The 16,370-nt window shown below is 35.7% G+C and overlaps 1 pseudogene; it reads left to right on the top strand.

The window, feature by feature from the left end:
• Positions 1–13,719: 13,719 nt before the first annotated feature.
• LOC25488750 (histone-lysine N-methyltransferase ATXR6-like) lies at positions 13,720–14,808 on the top strand (annotated as a pseudogene).
• Positions 14,809–16,370: the final 1,562 nt, after the last annotated feature.

Raw genomic sequence — 16,370 nt, 5'->3', positions numbered from 1 at the left:
TGTTCCTTACCCTTACAATGAAAGATGGAGGAGAAGTGAAGTTTGGTGGCAACCAAACTGGAAAGATCATTGGTACAGGTACTATTGGTAATTCCTCCATCTCAATTAATAATGTGTGGCTAGTAGATGGTCTGAAGCATAACCTATTGAGCATTAGTCAATTTTGTGACAATGGGTATGATGTAACGTTCAGTAAGACCAACTGCACACTAGTCAACAAGGATGACAAATCCATTACATTCAAGGGAAAGAGAGTTGAGAATGTCTATAAAATAAATTTCTCTGATCTGGCTGATCAGAAGATAGTTTGCCTTCTGTCAATGAATGATAAAAAATGGGTATGGCATAAAAGGTTGGGACATGCTAATTGGAGATTAATTTCTAAAATTAGTAAGTTACAACTGGTCAAAGGATTGCCCAACATTGATTATCATTCAGATGCACTTTGTGGTGCATGTCAGAAAGGGAAAATTGTGAAAAGTTCTTTCAAATCTAAAGACATTGTATCAACTTCCAGACCCTTAGAATTACTCCATATTGATCTTTTTGGTCCAGTTAACACTGCATCTTTATATGGAAGTAAATATGGATTAGTCATTGTTGATGATTACAGCAGATGGACTTGGGTAAAATTCATTAAAAGTAAAGACTATGCATGTGAAGTGTTCAGCAGCTTCTGCATTCAAATACAATCTGAAAAAGAACTGAAAATTTTGAAAGTCAGAAGTGATCATGGTGGAGAATTTGAAAATGAGCCATTTGAACTTTTTTGTGAAAAACATGGGATTCTCCATGAGTTTTCTTCTCCTAGAACTCCACAACAAAATGGGGTTGTAGAAAGAAAGAACAGAACCTTACAAGAAATGGCCAGAACCATGATCCATGAAAACAATTTAGCTAAACATTTTTGGGCAGAAGCAGTCAATACTTCATGTTATATTCAAAATAGGATCTATATCAGACCTATGTTGGAGAAAACAGCATATGAACTCTTTAAAGGAAGAAGACCCAATATCTCTTACTTTCATCAGTTTGGATGTACTTGTTACATCTTAAACACTAAAGACTATCTGAAGAAATTTGATGCCAAGGCTCAAAGAGGAATCTTTTTAGGTTACTCTGAAAGGTCAAAGGCATACAGAGTGTATAATTCAGAAACACAATGTGTTGAAGAATCTATGCATGTAAAATTTGATGATAAAGAGCCTGGAAGTAAAACTTCAGAGCAAAGTGAAAGTAATGCAGGTACAACTGATTCTGAAGATGCATCAGAATCTGATCAACCTTCTGATTCTGAAAAGTATACAGAAGTTGAATCTAGTCCAGAAGCTGAAATCACTCCAGAAGCTGAGTCTAATTCAGAAGCAGAACCTAGCCCAATAGCACAGAATGAAATTGCTTCTGAGGACCTTCAAGATAACACTCAGCAGGTTATTCAACCTAAATTCAAGCACAAATCTTCACATCCTGAGGAGCTAATCATTGGAAGCAAAGAAAGTCCTAGGAGAACAAGATCACATTTTAGACAAGAAGAATCATTGATAGGACTGCTTTCAATAATTGAGCCTAAAACTGTTGAAGAAGCTCTCTCAGATGATGGATGGATATTAGCTATGCAAGAAGAGCTAAATCAATTCCAAAGGAATGATGTGTGGGATCTGGTACCCAAACCTTCTCAGAAGAACATTATTGGAACAAAATGGGTATTCAGAAACAAGCTGAATGAACAAGGAGAAGTAACCAGAAACAAAGCCAGACTTGTTGCTCAAGGCTACAGTCAACAAGAAGGCATTGATTACACTGAAACATTTGCTCCAGTTGCAAGATTGGAAGCAATCAGGTTACTTCTATCCTACGCAATTAATCATGGCATAATATTATATCAAATGGATGTCAAAAGTGCTTTTCTTAATGGTGTCATTGAAGAAGAAGTGTATGTTAAACAACCTCCTGGGTTTGAGGATCTTAAGCATCCTGACCATGTTTATAAACTTAAGAAATCACTATATGGCTTGAAACAAGCTCCCAGAGCTTGGTATGATAGACTAAGTAATTTCTTAATTAAAAATGATTTTGAAAGAGGACAAGTTGACACAACACTCTTCAGAAGGACTCTTAAGAAAGATATTTTGATTGTGCAAATATATGTTGATGATATAATATTTGGTTCTACTAATGCATCTCTTTGCAAAGAATTTTCTAAGTTAATGCAGGATGAATTTGAAATGAGTATGATGGAAGAATTGAAATTCTTTCTGGGAATTCAAATCAACCAAAGTAAAGAAGGAGTATATGTTCATCAAACAAAATATACAAAGGAGCTTCTGAAGAAGTTCAAGCTAGAAGATTGTAAAGTGATGAACACTCCAATGCATCCAACCTGCACCTTAAGCAAAGAAGATACTGGAACAGTAGTAGACCAGAAGCTATACAGAGGTATGATTGGTTCTCTGTTATACCTCACTGCATCTAGACCTGATATTTTATTCAGTGTATGCTTGTGTGCAAGATTTCAATCAGATCCTAGAGAATCTCATTTAACTGCAGTTAAGAGAATCTTCAGGTATCTGAAAGGAACAACTAATCTTGGACTCCTGTATAGGAAATCCCTAGATTATAAGTTGATTGGATTCTGTGATGCTGATTATGCTGGTGATAGGATTGAAAGAAAATCAACCAGTGGAAATTGTCAATTCCTGGGAGAGAATCTGATATCCTGGGCAAGCAAAAGACAAGCAACTATTGCTATGTCTACAGCAGAAGCAGAGTACATTTCAGCTGCAAGTTGTTGCACACAACTGCTTTGGATGAAACATCAGTTGGAAGACTATCAGATCAATGCTAACAGTATTCCCATTTATTGTGATAATACTGCTGCTATTTGTTTGTCAAAGAATCCAATTCTACATTCAAGAGCCAAGCATATTGAAATCAAACACCATTTTATCAGAGACTATGTTCAAAAAGGAATTTTAGATATACAATTCATTGATACTGAACATCAATGGGCTGATATATTTACAAAACCTTTGTCTGTTGAAAGATTTGATTTTATTAAGAAAAATTTGAACATGCATTTTGTGTCTGATTGAAAAATTGCTTGCCTCTGAATAAGAAGTTTGGTTCTGAAGTTTATTCAGGAGCATTTTGGTTCATCAGAAGCTCTTAACTGAGGTTCTGAGGAAAATGTGCTTCTGAATATGACGTCAGCACTAAAACTTCAGAAGTGTTATTCTTTGCTTCTGAATAGCTTGGTTAGTGGGAACGGTGGAAGTTACTTTATGTAACAGCTGTCTCATTACCCAAAAGGTAGTTTTCTGAAGAGTCTCTGACGTGGTCTATTTGTATTGGAGTATAACAAAAAGGGCAATGATGTTTTTATTCGCTTTTTTGACGTACTTACACGCGCCCCCAATTTGTCATTAATGCTGTGTTTGTTTGTCCCCTCTGAATTACAAACGTTTTAATAAAAACACTAAGTCATTTCACACACTTCTCACTTCACAACAAACACTTTCTATTTTTCTTCTCAACCCTCTGCGAACGTAAGCGCATTCTCTCATCCTCTCAAAAACTCTTTAGAACCCTAAAACCACTTCATATCAATGGCTTCTTCAAGTTCTGCAACTGGTTCATCATCAAACAAACAACAAGGAGAAGCTCCTGCATATGAGATAAAGGGAAGAACCATGTCAATCGAAGAATGGGAATTAATTATTCAAGCGGAAAATCCAGTGGATTTCGCTTCTCTAACTCACCATGGATGCGACTTGGTAAAATTTTACAAGAAGCAAAAATTGATGGGTTATTTCAGTCTTCTCAATGGTCCCATTTATGAAGTGCTGGTAAGACAATTCTGGGTTAGAGCTTCAGTGTATGACAAAGTTGCTGCTAAACAGGAAGAAGCTCAGATGATTCTGGTTAATCCTACTTTGGAAGGAAAAACCAGAGAAGAGATGGGTCTAAGCGCCTTCAAGGGGACTGAGATTAGATCATCTGTCATGGGCATTCCTGTAACAATCAATGAGCAAGTGATTGCTCAAGCCATGAGAAGGGATGCTTCTGGGACTTATGATGGAGAAGAGATTCCTAACCCCAGAACAAGCCCATGGAAGGAGATAGTAAACTACACTATCTACGGATCAAAGGATGCTAAGTCTTACAGCACCTTAAGCATGGAAAAGAAAATGCTGCTGAAGATCCAGAATGAAAACATTTTTCCCAAAGGTGGAGGAAATGATCAACCCTCTCTTGGTCATAAGGTCTTTCTGCATCACACCATCACTCAAGAAACAACAATGAATGTTCCCAAGTACATGTTTAAGTACATGATCAAGGAACTCAAGAAGAGCCAGATGGAGAACAGAAAGTTCGTTCCTTATGGAAGGCTGCTCTCCATAATTTTCCAGGAAGGAGGAATCTTAAGTGTCCTAAAGGATGTGGGCATTTATGACAATCAGAAGCTGGGAGCAGTCACAGGAAAGATAATAAATGGGGCAACCTTGGTCAAAATGAAGCTGGTCTCAACTTGCCAGAAACTAGATTCAGATATGCATGAATCTGATGTCATATCTGATCTAGTCTCTAATGAGATACACATATGCAAGAAGGATCCTCTGGATGTTCAAAGGGCATACATTTTGGACTTCTACACAACCTACAACAAGAAAATCAGCTTAAAGGATGTCCCTGATGAAATGTATGGTGGTGCTCTGCCTGTGGCCAAAAGCAGAAAGTCCAAGAAGAAGCAGATCACCAAGGAAGAGTATCTAGCTGATGATGCTACTGAGAAGGGTGCTCAGAAGCATCAGAAAGCTATGAAAGAAAAATCTGCTATGTCCACCATTCAGGAAGAAGTGGAGGATTTGGATGATGTCCCTCTTATCAAGAAAAGGACAAGGAGCACTCAAGAAACAGGAGAACAGCCTGCTTCTGAACAAGCTGCTTCTGAAAAGCCTCCAAGTCCCAAAAGGAAAAGAGAAGCTGCTCTTCAGACCATCAAAAGGAAGAGGTCTAATTTAACAAGAAATCTGAAGACAGCTGAAGGAAGAAGGGAACAAATGATGGAAGAACTGGAAGAGAACTGGGATGAAGACTCAAGCCCTAAGAAAGCAAAAAGGACTGCAACTTCTGAGCCCATAGTCATGCCCAGCTTCGAAATGACTGAAGAAATGAAGCAGTATACTAGGGAGGTTGCTGCATCCAAGATAGCCGAGAAGAAAAGGATGAAGATGTTGTATGAAGAAGAAAGGGATGAACGTCTCAAGGCTGCAGGGTATGTGCCTACTCCTGACATTGCTGCTTTATCATCAGAGTTAGAAACTGTTAAGTATGGAGCAACTCTGCTTTCTCAAGCCTTGAAGAATAAGCAAGCTTCAGGAGCAACTTCATCAGAACCAGCTTCAGAAGCTCCAGAAGCAGTTCATCCAGAAGCTCAGTCTTCAGGTAATCCATCTAATGCTCCAACTAATACTCAGATTCCATCTCTACCCTCTTCACCCTCTTCATCATCAACAGAATCAGATGACAAACCCCTTAGCCAACACATAGACAAGCTTCTAAAAACCAAACCTACCAAACTAACAGATTTAGGAACACTTGACTGGGAGCAAACTCAAATAGAATTTTCTAAGAATAGAATTAAACTTTGTGAGAAATTCAATTTGCCTCCTACTCATCCTCTCTATCCAGATAATCCTGAACCTGTTAGTGTACAACAACCTCAACCAAACCCAGAACCTACAACAAACTCACCACATAACTCAACCACACAAAAAGCCTCTGAAGTAGCTTCAGATGCAACTACTTCAGAAACCCCCCAACACCAAGAATCCTCAACCCTTCACAACTTAGAAAAACATCTAGGTGGTGAAATGCAACCAACACCCACTAAAGCCTCTAAGACAGTTCCTGAAAAGACTGTTTTGGAAACCCAAACAGAAACCCAAACCATCCCTGAGCAAACTGTTCAGGAGCAAACTGCCTCTGAACAAGTTGCTTCTGACCAAACAGCTCCTGACCATCAAACAATACCCTCTGACCATCAAACAACAGACCAACAACAACCAAACTCACCCACAATAATAGACTTAACCTCTGACCAACCAACCACATCAAATACAACTCAAACTGAACCTTCACCCATCCCTGACCATATCCTAGAGTCTGAGTATATAGAGGAACAGCTGATCAGACTTAGTGATGAGATTCAGGCACTGATTCTTCGCAGAACAGTTCCTGCACCTCCTATTCACTATTATGATCAGTGGATGGATCTTCAGAAGAGCTTTGATGAGTTGCTGGATCAACTCAGAACCAAATGTGTGTCATCTCACTCTGCAATGCTGAAGAAGCTTTTGGATGATATGCATGAAGCAGCTAAGGACAAAGAGCTGAATTTTGTACCTCTTCTGGACATCACTCCTTTCTATCCTGAAGAAGAGTATATCACAAGAGCTGCAAGAATTCATGCTGGGCATGTAAGAAGAATGAGGGAAAAGGATGAGCTACTTAAGAAGAAAGATGAACAGATCAAGTATCTCTTAGAACAGCTGTATAAGCAAGCCCAACCTTAGTTGCACACCCAACTCTAGCTTGTTTTTACTTTTGTTCTGTGTAGTCTTATCTTTGTACCTTAACCTTCATTTATAAATATTATGTTCTATTTTTTTTTAACTCTAATGATATTTATTGATTTTAATGTCACATGCTCTGATACTTCTTGCTCTGATACTTATTATGTTTTTATTTGGTTATATGCTCTGCTACTCTGTCTTTTGTTCTTACTCTTTTTGTTGATGACAAAAGGGGGAGTAAATGTATAGTATTTTTAAGGCACTGAGCCCTACTATAACAACTTCTACATTTCTTTTAAATACCTCTGATTTGATTTTTATGAGTATTTTATTGAAATTTAATTAATAAGAATAGAACTTAGGGGGAGCTTACAAACCTCACCTTAAAGATCTATTAGACTCAGGGGGAGCTTACAAACCTCTGTCCCAGTAGTCAACTTATTAATTAGATCAACAACAATTGAACATTTTAAATACTATTGTTTGTCATCATCAAAAAGGGGGAGATTGTTGGAACAAAATGTGTTTCACAAAGAACCTTATTAAGTTTTGATGATAACAAGGTATTAAAAATTGTCAATTGGTTATTACTAATAATTGTTCAAGTGTACAGGACCAAAGGCTACTCAAGTTATTTTTAATAGGTCTTGGAAGAACAATGGAAAGAAAAAGAAATTCTGAGCATCTGAAGAAAACTGCTCCTGAAGCTAAACTGCTCCTGAAGCTAAACTGCTCCTGAAGAGATGACGTCATCAGAAGCAGAAAGTCATCAGAAGCAGAAAGTCATCAGAAGCAAAAGTTTTCATCAGAAGCAATATCTTCACCAGAAGCTACATTTGATCCTTTAATCAAACTGAAGATTCAAAGTTGCTGATTCTCAATTCAGTCTTATCAAAGAAGAACGAAGAACTGAAAGGGAGGTATCAACGGATATATGAAAAGCACTGAGCACTTGTCTCTCATTAATAGAGTTGACAAAGTACAAGTGTACAACCACTACCTCCACTACTCTGTTTTCTGTCTACGCTACAAGACAAAACAACAGCCATGCCTGCAGAAGTTGTACAACTCAAGATGGGAATGAATTTGAAGTTTATTCTTCAAAGGACTACACCCAAATCAGGCAAAGGATCACTGGTGGATAATCAAAGGATTTCAAACGACTCTTTAGACGTGCTGATTATCTCAACGTCTCTTTCACGCCTCTATATAAAGGAGTGAAGACTTGAAGATAAAATAGAAATATACACAAGTTCAAAAGCGCCAAAACTCTGTCAATTTGATTCTAAAAAGCACACTGAATTTCTGCACTGATTTGATACATCTTAGAAATTCAAAGTCTAGAGTCTTTTCTGTATTGTATTGTGAACACCACTGATTGTATATCAAGTGTTCAATTCAAACTCAATTCTCTGTATTTTTGTTTGATTAGAAGTCTCTTGCCTGCGTGCTTGAGCATTAGAAGTCTCTTGCTTAGTGCTTGAGCATTGGAAGACTCTTGCGTGTGTGCTTGAGCATAGTTTTGTGAAGTCTCATACTTAGAAAGTATTGAGCAGTTGTAATCTTGTGATTATAGTGAAATCTCCTTGGAAGTGCAAGGGGGACTGGACTACTTCCGTGTTGTGGAAGGAACCAGGATAACTGCTTGTGTCTTTGTCTTTCTTTTCTCTGCTCTGTTCTTTCCGCTGCATATCTGATTCTGATCATTTCATCAGAAGCACTCTCACTCTGCTTCTGAAGTTTTATCAGAAGAAGAATTTTTTTTAGACAGAAAAAGAAAACACAATTCAACCCCCCCTTCTTGTGTTTTTCTCACCTTCAGTTAATTGTCGCTGATGTTCGTGATAGTACAAAAAAAACCAGCAAAACCAATCAAATGCAAACGAGTTAAAACTTGCAATACCTGTTATTTGATGCATATTGTGTAATAAGTCTTCCAAGGTTTGAATAGTCTGTTCTATCTGCCCATCAGTCTGGGGATGATAAGCATAACTCAACTTTAACTGAGTACCTAAAGATTCATGCAAGGCTTCCCAGAACCGAGAGGTAAATTTAGGATCTTTATTTGACACTATGTTGGAAGGCACTCCATGCAACCTAACGATCTCGGAGATATAAATCTCTGCAAGTTTCGCAACATCATCAGTAGTCTTAACAGGAAGAAAATGTGCAGACTTTGTCAACCTGTCAACAATTATCGAAGTAAATCAAACTTCCTCTAAGTCTTAGGTAATGCTACCACAACGTCCATAGATATGCTATCCCATTTCCAATGTGGTACTTCCAATGACTGTAGCATCCCTGTCGGTTTTTGATGTTCAACCTTGGCCTTTTGACAAGTCAAACACGATGCCACATACTCTGCGACCTGTTTCTTCATTCCCGGTCACCAATATCTTTGCCTCAAGTCTCGATATATTTTGGTAGCACCAAGGTGTATACTTAATTTGCTTTTATGGGCTTCACCCAAAATAGTCCTTCTCAAGCCAAGATTGTCGGGCACACAAATTTCCCATTGCATCTCCATATGCCATCAATGCTCTTTTCAAACTCGGTAATTGTACCGGCTTCAAATAACTTCCTTTTTTCTTGTATTACCTCATCAATTTCTTGCAGCATTCGTATATCATCAATCAAATCATTGCTCATAGTATGCATTCCACAAAATACTTTGCTCGTCGTTTTGTCCAAACTCAAATTTTCACCTTCATTGAGGAGACATGAACTCTCTTCCTACTCAAGGCATCAACCACAACATTCGCTTTACCTGGATGGTATTGCAATTTGAAGGCATAATCTTTAATAAATTCCATCCACCTCCTATGCCTAATATTGAGCTCCTTTTGGTCAAACAAGTACTTTAAACTCTTATGGACACTAAACACTTCAAAACTACATCCATATAGATAATGTCTCAAAATCTTTAAGGCAAATACGATTGCGACCAGTTCCAAGTCGTGAGTGTGGTAATTCTTCTCGTGAGTCTTTAATTGTCTTGAGGCATAAGCTACCACTTGTTTATGTTGCATTAACACACATCTCAATCCTTGCTATGAAGCATCACAATACACTTCATATGGCTCCTCTGGTTGAGGTAAAACTAGCACTGGTGAGGTAGTTAACTTCTCTTTCATTATAGGAAACTCTCATTATAGTTAACTTCTCTTTCATTATAGGAAGCATCACAATCCTTGCTATGTAAGGATCACCGTTCCATTTCCTAGGAAGAATTTCAGGGATTCATTGAATTGTTGACGAATTTACAAGTAAACATCTCCTTTGCCGATGCATTAAATAAAATGCCCATCTACACAAAATTCATGAAAGAGGTCTTGTCAAAGAAGAAGGAGTTATCAAAGGAAAAATCAGCATTACTAATCGGAAGTTGTCCATTAAAAAAGCATGGTGTAGTCAGGGTGAAAGCATTCCATCATCTCTGGTAAGAAAGATCAAAGGAATTCAGGTAAAACCATCAAATTTCCCTCTAACACTTGCATATAGATTAATCTATGATCCATTAAAAGTAGTGGAGGAAACAGTGGTGGAAGCTAACAAGACCTTTGAGATATCAAAGACACAAAAGAAGGTTCATTGGAAAAAGAAGTGTAATTGTTCTGAGAGAAGAACATACATTGATTCAGAAATCCTACTGATGGGAGCATGTGAACACTTACCACTCTATGCCAAACTCATGGAGTTCCTTCCAAACAAGAGAAAGAGGAAAGATGATGTGTTCTTTCTTTTGTATAAGCCACCCTAACAGGATTGAGGCGTTGAGCTAATAATTGTTATATAAAGCGCTGCATGGGAGGCAATCCATGGGAACCTTCGGGACTCAGATGTTAAACAAGCGTTGAATGGGAGGCAACCCATTATTTTTATTTTCTGCATTTTATTTTTGCTAAGTTGAGATGATCTGACTAATCAATTTCTTTTCTTTTTCTGTTGCTTTTCTTTCAAGTACTATCTAATAAATTTTTATTTCTTTTGCATTACATTTACAACCTTTCCTTTTATGCTTAAATTTGTTTTAGTCTTAGGTATTCATTTCAAAGCATTTAAGGCAGAGGCTAGTTTATCCATACATTCAAGAGCACAACCACATAATGTAAATTTCTAGAGCTTGCTAGTAAAGGTAATTATAGGATCACCAACTCTTTTCTGAATTGCATAACCGGTGAGATTCAGAGCCAAATATTTCCATATCCATTCTAAGTTGTTAGATACTTAAATATTTCCAATATGAATGTTATTTCTGCTTCAATTTGCGGCTGTTCTTTACAGACGATCAGTTAGGTTATTATACGCACGAGGCAATTTTGTTTGGTACCTTGAGCCTTTCAAGCCATCCTTTTTAATATTCTTATTATCCTTTGCGAAACCATTTTGAGCCTCCAAATGAAAAGTTCTTTTCTTTATTAGTGACGAATCATGTCACAGCCCTGCATTTACATGAACCCTGTTTGATTTCACTTGGAGTTAGATAGGTATCTTTATGACTGCACATGTTTTGAAACTAAGTTTGGGGTTGCTATGTTGAATTAGCAACATTTTAAGTTTGGGGTGGGGGTAACAGTAGAACACATTTGTCAGAAAAAAAAAAGGTAGATGAACATAGATCTACACAACAAATATAAAGAAAAAAAAAATCAAAGAGCCAAAAAAAAAATGGTCTCTTAAAAAAAAGTATGTTTCTGTCAAATAAAATGACAAACAGTTCTATTGTTTTACCCATCTTGTTTGAAACAAGGAAGGAAGGATGACAGTGCAGTAATGTTTTAGTAGAAATCCCTAGGTTAGTAAACTAGCTTTGTTAGCCTACTTTCCCAAATATATCCACCCTTAACCTAAGTCAAGTTATAACCCTCAAAATCCTCTAAGTGTGTAAATACTCTGATTTTGGCTGTCTATTTAGAATTGTTTCAAATTTATAGCAAGGTTGGGTGGGCAAATGCCGTGACCAGCCCTACTGGCTTTAGGAGATACATACGTGTATCATTGAAAAGAGTATGGTTGTGAATATAAGTTACTTTTACCAAGCCAGACCCGCTTGAATGTACTGTGGTAAGTTAGTTGTTGCTCTGTTATAAATGCGATGGATGACGTCCAAAGCACAACTCTCGAAAATGTATGTTTTTCATGGAAAAAATGCAAAGAATAAAATATGTTTTTCTTTCGTTACTTCAGGACAAGCAACCGTTTAAGTTTGGGGTTGTGATGATAGATCATCCTACGTTATTCTTAGCATGTTTTTCAGTCATTTTCAATAGGTTTTAGCTGCAAAAAAGAGGAGTATTAGAACGATTTCCTATGATTTCGGAACTTTTGTAATGTTTTCTATATTTGAGTTTGTAATTCTAGTTTTCTTGAAACATAGCAATTTTAGGGGGGTTTTGAAGAAATCATGCAGATCGGCAAGACTTTGGGAGGGATCACCGCACGTAAGGATCACCGTGTGATCAGCAAGTGCAGTTAGCCATCGGAGGGGTAGACCTAATTAGGTACTCAGTGGATGATGCCCATTGAGTGAGGTGGTGCCTTACTTAAGTAGGAATGTCCCAACGGCCTCATCAGTAGTATAGTCTAACTAAGATAAATAAACACGACATTTTTATTACTTATTATCTAACAACATATATACAGAGGGGATTCGAAGAATCCTAACTGCTGCTTACTTTTCTGCAACCAAAACAGGTAAACTTGCTCTGTTGCAAACATATAAAAATTGCAACCTAACTTTTATACTGTCAAACTTACAAAACTAAGTAACAAGAATTGTTCAGACAAAAGGACAATCCATGTGGATATGATACTTTACTTATCACTTTATTACTTGGTTAACGATTGGTACACTTGCCATTAATCCGATTATCACCTGCGTAACTCGCCACAATGAGTGGCTGCTCGCCACGACGAGGTACACAACAACAAGAACCCAAAATTTTGGGTTTCCTCTCGGGAACTCACACCAAATCTTCCCCAAAACCGCAATTTTGATCTCAATTGACCCAAAATCTTTACATAAACTTTGTTAAGTTAACATACATTATAACTACTCCCTCTGTCCCAAAATACAAGCAAAAAAAAAAAAACTCAATTTCTTTGTCGCAAAATGTAAGAAAAAAGACAAACTTTTATCCTATTTAATCTTGTTTAAAAAAAAAAAACATCTTTTCCAAGATTTTTTTTCTCATTCTCATTAAATTAAATGCAAATTACGTTCAATTTTCTCCATAATCATTAGCCAATAAAAATTATTTTTACAACTTCCCATGAATCTTTTTAAAAAAAACACCAAAAACTATACTCCTAATTGTTATGTTTTAGTTTTCTTAATAAGTGTGATTTTTTTTCTTACAATTTGGGACGGAGGGAGTATATTTTAAGAAGTAATTTTTACATGACATTCAATATTAAATTCAAAATACATATAAATCATATGGTTTATACTCTGAATCAAATTACTCCTTCCGTCCCATTTTAACTGAGTTTTTTGTTCATTTCATACATATTAAGAAAAAATTTAAGAAAAGTTTTGAGTGTCTTATCAAGTATTGATGCATTCTTTAACATCATAAATGCAAAGTAGAATATACTCCCTCCGGTCCTTATTATAAGAAAAGTTAACTTTTTAAGTTCATTGTGTAAGTGATGTATCTAATCTATATTTATAACAAGATACATTAATCATTCTATGAACCAAAATGAAATGGGTTAATTTTCTGAGACAATATTTTTTACAATTGGCTCACTTATTATGGGATTGATGATATATATATATATATATATTTAGCATTTACGATGTGTTCACATTTAATAAAATAAATATATAATAGATTTGAAAATTTGACCATATTAAATTATTTTGACTATCTTGATAATATCTTGACAAAAAAAATATCTTGACCAAATTAATTTTTTTAAAAAAAGTCTTGACCATATTAATTTTTAAAAAACTATATATCTTGACCATATTAAATTTTTTTTACGAAATCTTGACCATATTAATTGTTAGTTTCTCATTAATAATATTTTATAAAATATTACATGCTATCTTATTGTATATAAATAATCTATCAGTTGTAATAATATTGTATGAGAGATAATATTTTTGATATATGTTCCTCTTCCTCCCACACCTAACATCGCAAATACAACCTTTGATAGTGATATTCGATTATCACCCTATCAAATTGTGATGTACCAGATGACCATTATCAATTTGAAAAGTAAGTGTTCTCTTAAATTTCAAATTCATAAATATATAATTTTGATAACTCTCTTTGTGCAATCCATATTTGAAGATAAATTTTATGGATTTATTCGCTTCTACAGTATACCCTTCCATAAGACAAACAACCATGAGGGGGAAACCTCTTTCTGTTATTGTTTTGCAAAAGTTTAGAGTCTTAAGTGTCTTCTTTTGTCAACACTTGAATTCCCCGACGTTCAATAGCAGGATAATTAGCATCCCTCGGTGCTATTCCAGACATAGACGTAAGCTCGTTACTGAACTCCGCTTTGGTTGCAGTCAACGCTGTTGCCAACGATGCCATCTGTTCAAATCTCCTCTTGAAATCATTACTCGGCACAAACAACAACAACTTCCTTTAGTTTTCATTTGTGTTGATGATGATTTCAAGATGGGATTGGAACAAATGGCATCGGTGTCAACGACGTTGATTGAAACTAAAACAGAGATCAGTAATGAGCTTACTTATATGTTTGAAATAGCATCGAGTGATGCTAATTCTCCTGATCTTGAATGTGGGGGAATGCAAGTCAAGTCTTGTCAAAAGAAGACACTAAGAATTTGAACTTGTGCAAAACCATGATGGAAAAGGTGCCCCCCCTCATGGTGGTTTTTGATCTTGTAGAAGGGTTTATTGTAGAAGCAGATAATCCATAATATGCCGAAGATCATAATGACCTTTTAAGGAATCGGGAATATGATGATGGAGATAGCATAATGACACTTCTTTCTGCGTTTGATCCTTCTCAATCGTTGGTCATCTGCCTAGATGAACCTTGTAACATATCGCATTTCATTAATGGCATAAAAAATCACACAACTAAAGGAAAAAAGAAGTAGAACTTCAAATGTGTGTGATTTAATGTTGATGGTGAAAGCTGGGTTCTTTTAATTGCAAATAGAGATATAGAAAAGGGGAAAAAGTTGTACTATGATTGCAATGGATAGGAACTTGAAAATTCAACTAAACATTTTGTATAATTGTGTAGCATGTGAATGCTCTAGAGCTTAGTGTGATAAGAAAATAGTAACTTCAACAGGGAATAGTTGACTTGTAATTTTATTCATCTTTAATTCTATTATTTGATTCAACATATATATCAATTCATTTTTATTTATTTATTTATTTATTTTTAAATTTCAGAATTTAGCATATACACCATTATAACGACAACTATTAGCAATCACAATTCCTCTAAAAAAACAGTAAGAGTAATCATAATAAAAAATTTGCTAAAACAATATATATATAAGGTAATCTGGTTTTCTATTAAAATGTGTTGGAGTGAATACCCAAAACTAAAAGATAGACTTGATAAAAAATGAAAATAATGTTACTATAAGTAAAATGATAGATATATTGCTTGATAAAGAAGATCAATATCAATATAGCGATTGAGGCGTTGAGCTAATAATTGTTATATGAAGCTCTGCATGGGAGGCAATCCATGGGAACCTTCGGGACTCAGATGTTAAGCAAGCGCTTAATGGGAGGCAACCCATTATTTTTATTTTCTGCATTTTATTTTTGCTAAGCTGAGATGATCTGACTAATCAATTTCTTTTCTTTTTCTGTTGCTTTTCTTTCAAGTACTATCTAATAAATTTTTATTTCTTTTGCATTACATTTTCAACCTTTCCTTTTATGCTTAAATTTATTTTAGTCTTAGGTATTCATTTCAAAGCATTTAAGGCAGAGGCTAGTTTATCCATACATTCAAGAGCACAACCACATAATGTAAATTTCTAGGGCTTGCTAGTAAAGGTAATTATAGGATCACCAACTCTTTTCTGAATTGCATAACCGGTGAGATTCAGAGCCAAATATTTCCATATCCATTCTAGGTTGTTAGATACTTAAATATTTCCAATATGAATGTTATTTTTGCTTGAATTTGCGTCCGTTCTTTACAGACGATCAGTTAGGTTATTATACACACGAGGCAATTTTGTTTGGTACCTTGAGCCTTTCAAGCCATCCTTTTTAATATTCTTATTATCCTTTGCGAAACCATTTTGAGCCTCCAAATGAAAAATTATTTTCTTTATTAGTGACGAATCATGTCACGGCCCTGCATTTACATGAACCCTGTTTGATTTCACTTGGAGTTAGATAGGTATTTTTATGATTGCACATGTTTTGAAACTAAGTTTGGGGTTGCTATGTTGAATTAGCAACATTTTAAATTTGGGGTGGGGTAACAGTAGAACACATTTGTTAGAAAAAAAAAATGTAGATGAACATGGATCTACACAAAAAAAAAAAAAAATCAAACAGCCAAAAAAAAAATGGTCTCTTAAAAAAAAGTATGTTTTTGTCAAATAAAATGACAAACAGTTCTACTGTTTTACCATCTTGTTTGAACCAAGGAAGGAAGGATGGCAGTGCAGTAATGTTTTAGTAGGAATCCCTAGGTTAGTAAACTAACTTTGTTAGCCTACTTTCCCAAATATATCCACCCTTAACCTAAGTCAAGTTATAACCCTCAAAGTCCTCTAAGTGTGTAAATAATCTGATTTTGGTTGTCTGTTTAGAATTGTTT

Source organism: Medicago truncatula, chromosome 3 (assembly GCF_003473485.1).
Source record: "Medicago truncatula cultivar Jemalong A17 chromosome 3, MtrunA17r5.0-ANR, whole genome shotgun sequence".
Classification (NCBI taxonomy): Eukaryota; Viridiplantae; Streptophyta; class Magnoliopsida; order Fabales; family Fabaceae; genus Medicago; species Medicago truncatula.
Note: the sequence above shows the minus strand (reverse complement) of the source record. Positions and strands in the feature narration are given on the sequence as shown.